The following is a 16,142-nucleotide window of genomic DNA, read 5'->3' as shown; positions in this document are numbered from 1 at the left end:
AACAAGTCGAAGTGGCATTCGCTTCCGATCTTCGGGTGTGTGCGAATAAGGAGGATGCAATTGCGTAACATTTTGCACACTCATCGCCATATTCAGAACCACACGCCCCCAATGACCACACAAAATGCTCTCCAGAGTTGTAATCTTGTAACCAAACTTGGAAGCAGGGGTGCAAGCGATTTTGATCGATGCTCTTCATCGACTTTCTATTTCGTTTATAACTCGACGGCAAACACATTCATTGATACGTTTGTTGTTCTGGATGATAGAATTGCATAGCAGAAATAGTGCTAAATAGGTTAGTGAAGCCATGGTCATCAGAAGAGGAAATCGATGAAGAGAATTGACTTGCACCCTTCTGCTTCTAAGCCCCTTAATTCAGTCGTCGTCATAGCAATGAAAACTGGCATCGCACCGCTTTTGGTTTTTGGGTTAAACTTGCTGGTTGCAATTCTGCTGTTTGACATTTCGAAGGACCATAAAAGACATGAAATGACACTATTTTATAGGGATGCCTAAACGTCCAATTATTCGATTAACGATTAATCGTAAAGATATTTCCAGCAAGTAACCGACATCCGTTCTTATTTCTACTCGTTTGATTTAGCGCAGTAGAGAAAATAAATTAAAGTACTGAACAGGCATAGAGAAGAACCATGATGTGAAAAAGAATCATAAATTCGCCGAAACAAGTGTTGAGCGTCTTTCTGCTAAAGGTTAAGATTTGCCAACTTGTTGAGAGAAGGAGTTTAACGAGAAAAACTAAAAAGGGGAGGAGTTTTAGCTGGGTGGACACTGATATTCTGCGGCCTTCCAACCTGTCGCAGACACCAGTTCAACCCCTGTCCAGCAGCAGACGGGCCGAGACTCTTGTGAGTACTCAATCATTGAATCGAATAATATGGGATTGTCCAGTCCGGTTTGCTGATCCAGCTGCCTGCAAGTCATTATCTTCTTCCAAAGGCTTTAAGCCTGTACTACCATTGGCCCTTTTCAGGGCCACCAAGATTTTCCGAAAGAGTTAAATTTCTGAACATGTCCTAACTAAAATTCATATCAGAAGGTTCTTTTCAGGGCAATCATAGTATAAACAGATTGAACCCCGCTCAAATTCCTATTCCTACACAAAACCGAAGACAACAAATCAAGAGGACTGGCAACTTTTCCATTTTCTCATACGAACGCTATGAGACAGATAGAATCGCATCATCTGCCGCTCAAAGGTAAATGCTTCGAACGAATTTGATAACAAAGATTGCATCCTCAGAAGAAAGGTTTTTGTATTTGCTTATTTTTCTATGCGTTGCTTCCACCTTCACTCAAGCGCAGTGCTATTGTATCTGTCGCTTAGATTCTGGCAAAGTTGCCAGTTTTCTTGATATGATGTCTTCGACAAAACACAAGCTCCTGCTGCAGTTAACAAATAACATTTTATTTTATAAGACCACGTATAGTCCTACGTCACCGTTGCGTACACCCCATAGGGCTGTTCCTTGTAGTTTTTTCCATGAGATATGGAACAGACAGGCAGTCTCGAACCCCTTTGGATACGGTTGAATTTTAAGTTTGTTCTCTGTTTGTATTCGCCGTCGTAGTTGCTGTCGTAATCGCCGTCGTAGTCGCCATAGTACCGGTAGTATATTTAAAATTAACCATTAACCGCTGAAACTATATGAATTATCGCGTATTTCTGTTGTTCATTACACACCAAGTGAAATTCGAGAACGTAATTTCATTTGAATAGCTTGTTTAAACAGGGCTTAAACAATCGTCACGTCGGTCATAACTTGTTATGATTGCCTGAACCATGCGTAAAGAGCAAATCGAAACATTGAACGTCGCGTGAAAGTGGAGCTTAATGAAGGCCTAAGGACTCTTTCGTAGCTTTTCAGTTTTAGGATTTGAATAAAGATCGTCGGCTGCAGTGGCTTGCTTACTGAGCAGAAAAACGCGGTCCCAGGTCCTTTCATATTAAAAATGTATGGTAAGATCGCTTGTTTATCGAGCATTTTGTAAAACTTTTCGTTGTCGTCGGTGCCGGGTTTGAATTGTTATATCAACTTGAATAACGGTATAATATGATATGAGGGGCTCGGTGGCCTTAGAGCAACCATTTTTGCTTACACCATGAGTCTAATCTCAAACCCATTCACGTTCAAGATTCGTCAATCGGTTATTTGTTAACTTGACTACATGGTAATAACAGCAACTCGATGATTAAAAAAGAGCTCGTCTGCCTAGTGGTAAACGTTTTTGCTTACTGAGCAGAAGACCGTGGGTTCAATCCCAAGCTCAATCAACACATTCCTATCCCTTCCTTTTTTGACCTGTATTCGGACGCGGTCGGCGCTGGTATTGCCTAGTTTGAGATCACCAGTTTTTACACATTGGGGATGATTCCTAGTCCCAAGCATCGTCTATTGGTTCTCTGTGTAATTAGAGCTGGTCTGGCAATAGCAGAGTAGCAACCGTGGGCGGTCAATCATGCTCATTCTCATGCTCATGCTTGGAATTTTTTCATGTGATATGGAACATTGATAAATTGGCCTCTAAAAATATTCAATATCTATTTCAAACGACTTCAGTGTTCACTCGGCTGTCAACAGACGCAGGCCAGTCTCGATGTGTGTCACGCGATTGTCTGTTTACTTGGCAGCAACCATTGTGTGGTTCACCTTATTGTTCGTCATAAGCAGTTCTTTCGGTCGATGCTTCATCGACTTTGGAAAGCAACCGTGTAGTGATGAGGGTGTGAGTGAAGACCACATTTTGCGTCCATTACTGCAATGGAAGCGCTCTGCCCCCCGTTAGTGATACTGCCATACAATGAAACCACTGGAAGTGACTCCCGTTCTGATGGAGGAGGATTTTTGGATAGCGGAAGATAAAATGTTTATTGTGTTGTACACTATAGTTTTAAGATGTTTTGTATAGTAAACAAGAATCCTTGGCTCTGTAAAGTTAATTTGGATGAGCCTTATCAAATAAATTAATGAACAAAAAATATTCAAACGTAAAGCATCATGTATTAGATGCTGGTAATGGTTAAAAGTGACATAAAAGTCATTTGAAAATAATTGTGAATATTTTAAAGGCCAATTTATCAGTGTTCGATATCTCATGAAAAAAAATGTAAGCCCCAGAAAGCCGATTTTTTTAAATATCTTTTTTTTTTTTAAATAACAGCAGTTTTCGACGTTTCATGCATTTTGCCACTAAAAAAATAAATTCAAATTGCGGAGGGGTGATTTTTCGATTTAAAAAAAAACTCACCGTTTCCGATTTTGCGCCACCTCAAATCACGTCTGATTCATCCCATATTTTGCATAGGGTCTTTTTTTGAGACAATAAACATTTTGTACATGCGCCATTTCCATTGGCACTCTAATCCTTATTTAAAAAAAATAGTGGTCAAGGACTTAATTAAAACCTCCCCCTGTCGACAATAGGTATTGCCGATGCCGTCATCTACCCTACACCATAAATGCTATACACCTGCATTTTCTGTGAAATACTATAACAGCAGAATACAACAATATCTACACCAAAAGAAAACTGTCAGTAGTTCCACTCCATTTGTTGGATTCCATGCTTTTCAATATCGCTAGAATCAGCGGCGCCGGTGGTGTAGTGGTAAGCGTGATTTCCTCTCACCCCAGCAGGCCTGGGTTCAATCCCAGTCGGTGCCGCCGGGATGTTCTGAGGTACAAACATATCTGATCACGCCTTCGCTAGAATTACATACTGCATTCAAACACCATGGATGGCTTTCCGTGTAAGGAGTTTTACAGAAGCTTCCGAATTCGCAGAGGGAGAAAGGAATCCAAAACAACCAACAACCATCTCCGGCATTCCTCGCTTGATAAAACTGTTCATTACCGAGTGCATTGTTATTCTAGCTGCAACTACTTTTTCACCCACTCACCATGAAACCCCATTATGGAAGGTAGGATGCAACAAGCTGTGCTTCAAGAATGCCTATATCCTGTTTCAGACGTTTGTCGTCAGGCAACAACCCTCCGACATATGCCAGCACAGTCAGCAGAACCGCAGAGGAAGCGGGGTGGAAAGGTTTTTTTTTCTCTATCGGAATCATGTTATAAAACTGCAACTACTGCGGCTACTTTTCATTTGAATAAACTTGCCACGGCTCCCAGGGGAACCATCGCCATCTCGGGGCTTTCACCTAGCAGCACAATGAACAGGCAAACCCGGTACGGATCCAATACCCGGCGAAAGGTGTCGCGAGGGACAGATTTCCCCGGACGGACGAGACATGAAAAACGAAATGAAAGGGGGAAAATGGCCGCTTTCTAGCCGCACTATGAGACACAGAGACACAATACACCTTCCGTTGAAAGGACTTTATCAGCCGGATACAGCATGACATTTGCTTACACCATGTGGATGTTGGGATGTATGTTTCATGAGTTCTGTACCAGGGTGGCTTTTAATAGGCGGTGAGAGTTAAAATAGCTTACATTGGCTTTCTGGAGGTAGAGCACTGTGATGAGGGAGATGTGCAGAAGAATTCCGTTTCCTACATACCGGAAATAGGCTCCCTCAACGCTGACTGACTATGCTCTCAGTGGAACTGAATTGTGACAGGCGGTAGTGAAAATGAAAATGCTGGGGTACTTTCTATTCAGAGCACTGCAAACATCTGCTGGGCGATCATAACCGTGAGCAATGTTAATTTTGATGATCGTAATTAAATGACGCCGACAGTGATTTGGGGAAGACGGATCAACTGCCCCAGACAGGCAAAGCTCTTGTGGATGTCATTTGGATAGGTCAGAAATATGCACAATGTTTTATTCCACTTTAGATAGAAGGTTCTCACGACATGTTTAGATCTAAATCTTTTGCGCATTGTTTGTATCGTGGAATTAATTATTCTGCCTTTGGACAATTGCTTGTTGGTATTTGATCCGAAGTGGGTGGTCAGAGAGGACGAAATTGAAATAACCTTCCTGTGAAATGAGTCCCAAGCACACGAACTAGAGAATGTTACATGAGATCAATCAGGGTTTCTCCATCATTTAAGCACAAAGGGATGGAAACAGTTTTTAATCATCTGCCAGCTGCCATTGATCAATCGTTTCACCCGTTTCTGAGCACGCTCTATTTTGTTCCCATTTTCTCCAATGTGGACATGGACACTGTCGAGTGACCATTTGTTAAATTAAAAAATAACAATCAACCATCCCGCACCCCCACACAATCCCCTGGCACGAAGTCGCATCCTTTCGCCTTGAACAAAAACAAACCATAGAGAAGGATCAATCAAGGTTCGAGCTTTGACTGACAACGAGTCGGGATGTCAGGAAAATTGCGGAAAATTTTATACTCTTTTTGAACTTTTCCGTCCCGATTGACAAGGTACGTTCCATTTCTTCAGATCTTTGATATTTGCACATATAATGTATATTACTTGTTCTCATCAAGACTCTTATTGACATGAGATTGGTTCTCGGAACGGCGGCGGGGATGAATAAACCGGAAACGTATACATAATCCAACGCGCGCCGTTAGTGCCATGGAACGGAATGGAATGGCATCTGACATTCCGACTGATAAAACCTAGATCAGGTCGTTAAAAATTAAGACCGCCTTGCTTCGCGGAGCGAGACGAGCAGAAGATTCACCGGAACAAGAAAAAAAAGGTGAGCTTGATGCTCGTGGGACGTTCTACTTGTGTTGCTTGTTTTATAGGAATGCTTTATTCAAAATGAGAGCGAACGTTTTGAAATGTGTGTTTTATTACATCATAGCACCATGATTACACGACTGTGAAGCCGATGGCGGAGGCAGCTGTTGGGTTGGATTTTCCCTAGGGTACCAACCCTTTGGCACCTTTTGGCCCACCAGAACGAGGTCTGGAAATGACATGATAATATTGTGTTGAGTGGTCATAAAGCGCTGGAATGGTTTCGGCAATCCATGTCGTAGAATATTTGAAAGGAATGAACACATTCAATACGAGATTGTTTAATGCTATCAACCCATCAGAGCTTAAAGCTTCCGTTCACAGCTTCCAAATGCTGAACTAAAATAGAACGGCATCGGAAAGACTTGGTGTAGCATCCCAAATTGCACTATTTCTAATAATTCAAAAATATCATAAATTATCATGAGCGCCACTGAAACTTGCATGTCACTCATTATCCTCAAGCCTTCATTAGCTTATGCTTCAATTTTTTCCACAGTTCAGAAATCCTTAAATTGACACATTTAACAATAACCAGACATTCCCACACTCCAAATCAAATGTTTCCATACTTCAGACCAGGTGGTTTACAATTGATTGCTTAGATGCACAAGTGTAAAACACCACTTCAAACTAAATGATTGCAAACGCATTTTCCCATGCAGCACAGAATGACGACCCACAATTTCATCACCTCAAACCAAATTCAATTTGCCACATAGCCAAACACAATTTGACTCTTCCTTCTCCGAACCACATTTGTTCCCATACACAACACTAATAGTAAATCAATGCGCTCGACCATCACCAAACGCATTACACGTGCTGGCGTCGAGCTCTGATTTTTACTTTGCATCAGCGCCGAATTCTCTTGGCTGCCAAAAACTTCTAATTGAGCTCTTATTGGTTGAGCCATCCTTTTAGGCAACTCCAAGCGCCTCCCACTAGAACGAATAACATTGTAGACATACATTAGATGTTCCGACTGGTACGTATGATTTTTTTTTTATATTGCTTTCTCAGTCTAGGGTAATCCCAACAGTTAGTTTTGCATTTCCCGACGTTTCGACCGTTCATTGTAACCTTTTTCAAGGGTAAACTAAAAATTAAGACTACTACTAACATTAAACATTGATATAACATCAGTCCACACCGTGCTCTCTTGCCGTGCGGATCTATTTGCTTTTTGCTGAAGGAAGTGTTACTACTACCTAAAGCTAGAACAAATTCAAAAAGCACTTTTCAGTGCTCAATATACCTGTAAATTTTCTACCTTGTTCAACTCTTATTCCTCTTCGATCCTTGCTTGGACCCTACCCGAGGTAATCCTTCTTGGATATCGATTTGGAAAATTCCTCTTCGATCCTTCAGATTCTTATAGCAATCTGCTTGGAAGTCGATTTGGATAAAAAATTTACTGCCGTCATGGCGCCTAAGTGTAAAAGAAAAGGGCAATCTCTTGATCCCCCTTCTGATGAAATTAATTTGAGCAATCAATTTGATTTGCTTACGGATGATGAGAATGATCCATCATCCAGGAAAAAATCTAGTAAACTTTCCCGGCTTAATGTCAAGAAGGAAAATATTCCCCCAATTGTGATAGCCACTTCCGATTTCCATGCTCTTCGCACGAAACTTTTGAACTTCGTAAAATTTAAGTTTTCACTGCAAATTGGCCGTCGGGGTGAATGTTGTCTATTGGCTGAAACATTGGACGGATTCAAATGCCTTCTCAAGTATCTTACAGAGAAGCAGCATCAACTTTTTACTTACGACACCAAAACTGAACGTGTGTTCAAGGTTGTCATGAAAGGACTGGTCAGTGGTGAATCCCTGGATCAATCAAAAATGAACTGGTAAAATTACTTGGAGTTATGCCAGTCCAAGTAATCAAAATGAAAATGAAATCCCGTTCTGGCGATTCGCGCAACGGGATTTCTAATGATTTTTATTTAGTTCACTTCAAGTATAGTGAACTAAACAACCTTAAGGCCTTGGAAAAAGCTAGCTTTATGCTCCATGTCCGAGTGCCTGGGATGGGGTCACGGAACTAAGAATCGCTACATGCCAGCCAAATTAATGAATTGTGGTGATTCCTCTCCAACAAAGGACGACTGTCCTGTGAAGGAAGATCCTAAGAAATTTAAAATGTGGTGAAAACCACAAATCCAATTTTTGGGAAGGTAAGACTCGCTAAGCGATCCTACAATCTCGTAGCGTAGGGTAATCGCGACAGGTAGGAAACGCTCCACGTTTCCGACCAGGTACAAATTCCTCTGTTGTTAACAACGGTCAGCGAGGAACAAATTCTACATTCGTACCCGTAGGAACAAATATCACCCCTACTTCAAATTCTTCATCTATACCTACTCCCCTCGCTGCTAACAATGTTCAGCGAGTTAATGGAGCTACCTATGCTGCTAATGCAGCGGGTGGAAATCAAAATACTAGCCAACTTAATTCCAACGGAAATTTTGAAAAATTTTACTAAGGTAGCATTACTGCTCCTAAAATGGAATTTTTACAGAAATCATTAATTGAAATGATAACTGATATGCTTAAAATTAACTCCAAGCTTGATGCTATTCAAACTGGAGTAAAATTTGCGAACAATATTGTCATTACATTGAAATTCAGTAATGGATTTTAAATCATTAAATATTTTAAATTGGAATGCTCGATCTCTTACAGATAATGAAGACGAGCTATTTAACTTTTTGAAAGTTCATAATGTGCAAATTGCCGTTATAACTGAAATGTTCCTTAAACCTGACCATAAGGTTAAGATGGACGCAAATTATTTCATTTTTAGAATCGATCGTCTTGATGAACCCTGTGGTGGCGTTGCCATCATTGTTCATAGACGAACCAAACATAAAATTCTTTTTCATTTGAAACCAACGTTTTTGAAACTTTGGGAGTTTCTGTTGAAACAAAATTTGGAAAACTTACGTTTATAGCTGCCTATTTGCCATTCCAATGCGTAGGCCAGCGAAATATTTTTTCAAGGGTGACCTCCAGAAACTTACCCGTCATAGGTCTAAATTCTTCATTATTGGTGATTTTAATGTAAAACACCGCTCATCGAATAATGCTCAAAGTAATTCCAATGGTAATATTCTGTTTGATGATTGTTCTGCAGGTTATTCCACTATTTTATATCCAAACAGCCCAACATACTTTTCTTCTGCAAGAAATCCCTCAACTATTGATTTGGTCTTAACTGATTCATGTCGACTTTGTAGCCAATTGGTTATTCATGCTGACTTCGGTTCTGATCACCTTCCAGTAACTTTTGAAATATCCCAAGAAATAATGTATAATCCCAACAGCTCTACTTTCAATTACCATAGAGCTGATTGGGAGCAATATCGAACATTTAAGGAACATAACTTCGATTCAAACATTCCTTTGCAAACCAAAGTTGAAATTAATTATGCTCTTGAATCTCTGACTACTTCTATAGTTGAAGCAAGAGCTGCCTCAGTTCCAAAATGCGAGGTTAAACTCGATTCAATTATTACAGACGACGATCTTCAGCTCTTGATCCGTCTTAAAAATGTCCGTAGGAGACAATTTCAAAGAACACGCGATCCTGCCATGACAGTTATCTGCCGGGATTTACAAAAACAAATTAAAAAACGATTCTCTGCCCTGAGGAACAAAACTTTTGAAAATAATGTTTCTAAATTGGACCCGAGTTCCGAACTCTCTTGGAAACTCACAAAAATTTTCAAAAAACCACAAAAGCCTATTCCAGCGTTTAAAAAAGGTGGTAAAATTTTGATCACAAATTCGGAAAAAGCTCAGAAACTTGCTAAGCAATTCGAGAGTTCCCATAATGTCAGTTTGGGTCTTACTAGTCCTATTGAGAATCAGGTTGCTCGGGATTATCTGAATATTTTCTCTCGGGAAAATATTTTTGTTGATTCCTGGGGGACTGATTTGGACGAAGTAAGGTCTATAACTAAAAAAGTTTCATAATATGAAAGCTCCAGGTGATGATGGAATTTTCTATATCCTCATCAAAAACTCCCAGAGAGTACCTTGTCTTTCTTGGTAATTTTTTTTTACTAGTTTGTTTATTTACTAGGCTCAGTCGTGTGTGACACTTTGCGGAGCCAAAATCAGTAATGATTGTTGGTAAAATTATTTAGCAGATGATTCAATTTGGCATACTTTCCTGATAAATGGAAAATGCAAAAGTTGTTCCAATTTTGAAGCCGGTTAAAAATCCAGCCGAAGCTTCTAGCTACCGCCCAATAAGTTTGCTTTCTTCAATAAGTAAACTTTTTGAAAAGATAATTTTGAATAGAATGATGCTTCACATCAATACGAACTCAATTTTTGCAGATGAGCAGTTTGGATTTCGCCATGGGCATTCAACTACTCATCAACTCTTAAGAGTTACCAATTTAATTCGTTCAAACAAATCGGAAGGCCACTCAACTGGAGTTGCTCTTCTAGACATAGAAAAACCCTTTCGACAGTGTTTGGCATGAAGGTTTGATGGCTAAATTGAAAAAAGTTTAATTTTCCACTTTATATTATGAAATTAGTTCAAAATTATTTAACTGACAGAACTCTGCAGGTAAATTATCAAAATTCCAAATCTAATCGACTACCTGTTAGAGCAGGAGTTCCTCAGGGTAGCATTCTTGGGCCTATATTGTATAACATTTTCACTTCGGACCTCCCTGATTTGCCTCAGAGTTACCACAAATCTTTGTTCGCTGGTGACACAGGCATTTCCGCTAAAGGAAGAAGTCTTCGTGTTATTTGCAGCAGACTGCGGAAAAGTTTAGATATTTTCTCTTCTTATTTACAAAAATGGAAGATTTCTCCCAACGCTTCCAAAACTCAACTTATAATATTTCCACATAAGCCCAGGGCTTCCTTTTTGAAACCTAGTAGTAGTCACATAGTCACTATGAACGGAGTTCCAATTTCCTGGTCAAACCAAGTGAAATATCTTGGATTAGTATAGTTGAAGATGCTAATTTCAAATAACAGACTAAAGTGGTAATTTTTATATGATAGATGAGGAGATGAAAGTATAGAATTGATAGTTCCGTTTAGAGTACGGCAGTGTGAAAATTGCATATAGAGAGTAGAAAGTGAGCTAGGACAACTTTTAGGAAGATACAAATCGGTTTTATCTTCTCTCTTTACCATTCCTGATTCCTTATCTTCTATTCGTTGTTCCCTAGTTTGAAGTGGTTAAGACTAGGGTTCTGATGCATGGTCATTATCGGTGTCATACCTTAATTTTGTTGCTAAGGAATCCAATTTTGACTGACAAAGGGATGCGCCTTTGGAGGGTGTTTCAACACTCCAAACGGTATAAATAGCGGGACCTTTCAATTAGAGTCGGATCCTTGCGGTAAATGCAAGAGTGGCAACTGTAAAAAAAAATCGAATACTTCATCATTTCTCAATAGTGATGGAGTAATACGACATGCACTAAACTAAAGACACGGGATATACTACAATAGATCAATTTACTGGTCACAGTAATGTTAGGTCCCGAACAGAGGAAAAAAAAGGCTGGTAAGTTACTGTAGTAACTGGACACCTAGGTTAAAATGAAATGTAATTTATTTTGAATTTGGAACAAGTTAAAAAAAAATGATATAACATGAACATCTACAGTCTACCGTTTGTCGTTAAATTTTGTGTGTTGCCACGATAAGCTTCGAGGAGCTTCCTGCATGGTTCCTGTATTTTAAATGTTGTATCTGTATCTGATGGGCGACGACTCGTTGAATTCAAATCTGCGCCGAACGAAGTAACCGTCTCCATTGGTCTCGGTCATGAGCCAATCGCTTCCAGTCGCCTTGGACGTTTGACTTCGTTTGACGCTCTTGCGGCATTCGTGCCACATGCCCCGCCCACTGTAGCCTGCCGTGTTTTATAAGCTTCACAATATCCATGCCGTTATATACTTGGTACAACTCGTGATTCATGCGACGCCGCCAGATGCCATTTTCCAGTTTACCGCCGAGTATTGTTCGCAGCACTTTACGCTCGAAGACAACGAAAGCTCTCCGATCTTCCTCTATCAATGCCCACGATTCGTGGCCATAAAGGGCTACCGACAGAATCAACGTCTTGTACAGCGTAAATTTCGTTTTCGTACGCAAGCTGCGGGACTTCAGCTGGCTACGCAACCCGTAGAAAGCCCTGTTCGCGGCTGCAATACGCCTTTTCACCTCGCGGGTAACATCATTTTCGCACGTCACTAAAGTACCAAGATAAACAAATTCGTCCACAACTTCAAATTTTTTGCCATCTATCACCACTTCACTACCAACACCACTATTGCTCCCACGCTTTCTACCGGCGACCATGTACTTCGTTTTGTTAGAATTTATCGTGAGACCAATCCTCGCTGTCTCCCTCTTAAAAGGCGCGAACGCCTCTTCCACTGCTCTACGGTCGATTCCGATGATGCCGATGTCGTCCGCAAAACCAAGGAGCATGTGCGACTTTGTGATGATGGTACCGTTCCTCTGCACGCCAGCTCCCCTAATCGCTCCTTCGAAGGCGATGTTGAATAGCAAGTTCGAAAGAGCATCTCCCTGCTTCAACCCATCTAAGGTCACATGATTTCGAACCAATCAGCCTAATTAGTTTCGTCTGCCATAGCTCGTTTCTCTTTACTGAATCGTACGCTGCCTTGAAATCTATGAACAGATGATGAGTCTGTAAGTTGTATTCCCGGAACTTCTCAAGGGTTTCACGCAGGGTAAACATTTGATCCGTCATTGATCGACCCTCATGAAAACCAGCCTGGTATTCGCCGACGAAGGATTCCTCAAGCGGTCTCAATCTGTTGAACAGAACACGCGATAATATTGTGTACGCCGAATTCAGAAGCGTGATTCCTCTGTAATTGGCGCACTCCAGTCTGTGTCCCTTTTTGTAGAGGGGACACACGAGACCATCCAACCAACTAGCGGGCAATTCTTCCTCCTCCCATATCTTGAGCAGTATACGGTGGATCATCTGGTGCAGCTGCTCACTTCCGTGTATGAGAAGTTCGGCCGGGAGCTCGTCCTTCCCCGCAGCCTTACTGTTTTGCAGCTCTCGTATCGCCTTTTTCACCTCTTCTAGCGTTGGTGGTTCCACAGCTTGACCATCGTCGTCGATGTGTGTTCTGTTTGTAGATGCTCTCTCGTTCTCTCCGTTCAGCAACGTCTCGAAGTGCTCCTTCCACCTGGCAGCCACCATCGTTTTATCTGTCAGCAGATTATCTTCACGGTCATAGCACATGGCGGGAGACGGCGCTGTCTTACTCCTCACGCCATTGACAGTTGCGTAAAACCTTCGCATATCATTCTGCTCCATACTTTCTTGCGCCTCAGCAATAACGCGTTCCTCGTACTGCCTTTTTTTTCTGCGATGGGTTCGTTTTTCGGCTGACCTTGCTACCCTGTACCGCTCTCTGTTCTGACGGGTACCAGGCACCAACATCCGGCTTCTGGAGACGTTCTTCTCCTCTGTCACTCGCTGGCACTCCTCGTCAAACCACCCGTTCCGGGGGCGCCTCTGAGCTGTACCTATCACCTCTCGTGCTGTTGTGCTCACCGCTCCGTGGACAGCTTCCCACAGATTGCTATCCGCTCATTCAGCTTCTGGTGGTACTCTGCAGCAACACCATCTACTGTCAAACGCTGGATGTTGAAACGCATCGATCTCCGGTTTCTCGAACTCGTAACGGTCGATAGACGCGCTCGAATTTTTGCGACAACGAGGTAGTGATCCGAGTCGATATTAGGACCCCTGAAGGTCCTTGCATCTACGACATCCGAGAAATGCCGACCATCCACCAACACGTGGTCGATCTGGGAGCAAGTTTCTTCATTAGGGTGTCTCCAGGTGTGCTTTCGGATATCTTTGCGTGCAAAGTGGGTGCTACTGATGGCCATATCACGAGCAGCAGCGAAGTTTATCAGCTTCAGGCCATTATCATTCGTTGCAGAGTGAAGGCTCTCTGTTCCAATGATTGAGCGAAAGAATTCCTCTCTTCCGACCTGCGCGTTTGCATCTCCGATGACAATCTTCACGTTCTGTTTAGGGCACTCATCATAGGTTTTATCCAGGCTTTCATGAAACGCGTAGATGTTGATCAGGCTGTAATTGAAGAATTTGCCACGAATTCTCAAAACGCAGATGCGCTCGCTAACCGGTTTCCACCGCATAACCCGCTTCATCTGTTTCCCAATCACTACGAAACCAACTCCGTGTTCTGCTCTATCGCCACCGCTGTAGTAGATATGGTATTTGAACGATGTGTAGGATCTACCGCCCTGAATTCACGTTCTCCAGATCTAAGCCAGCGTACTTCTTGAATAGCAGCCACACTCACATTCACCTTTTGCAGTTCACGGGCCAGAAGGCCCACTCGTCCAGGTTCATTTAACGTTCTGATATTCCAAGAACCGAGTTTCCATTCATTGTCCTTATTTCGTTGCCGTTGGGCCAGTTGCCGAAAATTCCGTTCGTTTTTTTTCTTCTTCTTACTTCATTTTTCTTATGCTACCAGTATGCTACCCAGGGTCGCGATACCTACATCGTGTTGATGGGGCTGCCATCTTAGGTTTAGTTGACACGATTCAACATTTCTTGTTTCAGCCGCTGGATCCCAGACAGACGCTGTTTGAGCCGCACCTCCTGGTGGACAGACGCTCGACGATTCGCACCTCCTCAGCCTTGCTATCATCATGATATGGGTTAATCGTGATGACATTACCCACACCCCGCTACCAGCACATAGGTGGGCATATACTGGCTGTCATCATCCGACACGTGGAAGCGTGAGGTAGGAGCTTGTGAAGACCAGAGCTATGTTGGACGCTCTTTCCCCTGTGGTCCTCACCATTTTGGGGTGTTTAAATGTTGTATTATGGTACTATTTGGCGGTAACTTTACTGGACTTACATTGAGTTTGATTTTAATTAACATGGGACACTTATGTTTATAAAAAAAAACATAACCCATTCAAAAACTCGGGGGTCATTATCGTGACGTTGCCTTGTAAGCTTAGTGTAATTTATGTTTCCCATATTTATAAGGACAGACGTCGGTTTCAAATTTCTCAGCAGGGCAATCTTAGTAGATTTTTTTTTTTTTTCATAACATCAAACACCACTCTCACGCTCAACAGTAATTTAAAGAACAAATTTGCTCACCCATCGCTCACCGCAAAATCCGTCAAGCCATAGAAAGCTAAGCCGTGACACGTGCGACACGTAGCCCTTATTTGACACCATCCAGGCAGGGCTAATATTTTATCAAACACCACAAGCCAACACACTACAAATTGTCCTAGTGCCCACCAACCGCGTCCGCCAGCAACAGCAGCAGCAACAGTAGATTGGCTTTGGCCCCAGCATTAGCACCAGCAATGGCCGGAGGGCAGCCTACATTGCTGCGTAACGTAATTCAATTCAACCAGCGCAACAAGAGGATTAAGAGCTAAAAAAAAATAGGAGCTGGTGTCGTGAATATGCTGCCATTGGGAACACGTTACCGAACTCCGGACAACGTCCACCACACCACGACCGACCGGGCAATCTAATTTGATTTAATAAATGAAAAAAGCATTCCATCTAGTTAGTATATGTGGAATAGAGTATGCCGGGCTGGTAAGCTTTCGTCGAGCTAAAGCAGACGACAACTGGATGTTTGTATAATTCACAAACAACCAGCCGTGAAAGCTCCCGGCCGTTTGGCACTGTATGTTCTATGGTCGGTTAGCATCATCTTTCCCGAACGGGAAACAGGAGATGCCTCAAAGAGGAATAAAATACTCGCTGAAAGTAATGAGTGAGAGAGAATATTTTTGTCCCGTTTGACTATTGACTACGGGTTGAGGAACAGTGAGGCCCGACAACCGCATGTAATATTCATTCGAAAAACAAGCAGAAAATTTACTTTTGATGCTGGGTGCTGTGGCAAGTAAAAGCAGCCCCTGGAGTAGCCGGAAAAAGTAAATTAATTATTCACAAAATTATAATTTATGTCAGACACTTCCTGTCTTTGCATTCTGCCCGGTCCAGTTCCAACGGAGGAGGACTTCCAATTGGTGAATGAATCACACCACCACCACACCGCGCACAGTGGTTTAAAAGCTAAAACGTGCGCTGTATTATTTACGGATTACTTTAGACATACAGTATCTACATGATTAGCTCGTTCTTGTGTACTTAATTTTTGCATGATTAATCCACCTGGCAAGGTGATTGAAAAAATATTTAAATTGAAATAGCAGAATGGTGTCGCGAGCAAAGTTTTAGTTAATATTCAAACAAGCAGAAAACATCAACTCTCTATCTCTTACAGTTTTTGAGATATGTAAGATTTGTGTATGAAGACTTCTAAAAATCAATGCACAGTGGTCTAGTAGAATGGGCATTTAGCTAGACAA

The 16,142-nt window shown here is 41.8% G+C and overlaps 2 protein-coding genes across 3 annotated transcripts in view; both read right to left on the bottom strand.

The window, feature by feature from the left end:
• Positions 1–16,142, bottom strand: part of LOC135709777 (arginyl-tRNA--protein transferase 1-like) — a 413,720-nt gene that overhangs the window by 92,302 nt on the left and 305,276 nt on the right. The gene's annotated exons all lie outside the window — the stretch shown is intronic.
• mAChR-A (muscarinic Acetylcholine Receptor, A-type) overlaps positions 1–16,142 on the bottom strand; it is a 387,414-nt gene that overhangs the window by 216,412 nt on the left and 154,860 nt on the right. The window lies entirely within an intron of this gene.

Source organism: Ochlerotatus camptorhynchus, unplaced genomic scaffold (assembly GCF_037179485.1).
Source record: "Ochlerotatus camptorhynchus isolate MF236.1 unplaced genomic scaffold, CSIRO-AGI_Acam_v1.1 ptg000364l, whole genome shotgun sequence".
In the NCBI taxonomy this organism is placed as follows: domain Eukaryota; kingdom Metazoa; phylum Arthropoda; class Insecta; order Diptera; family Culicidae; genus Ochlerotatus; species Ochlerotatus camptorhynchus.
Note: the sequence above shows the minus strand (reverse complement) of the source record. Positions and strands in the feature narration are given on the sequence as shown.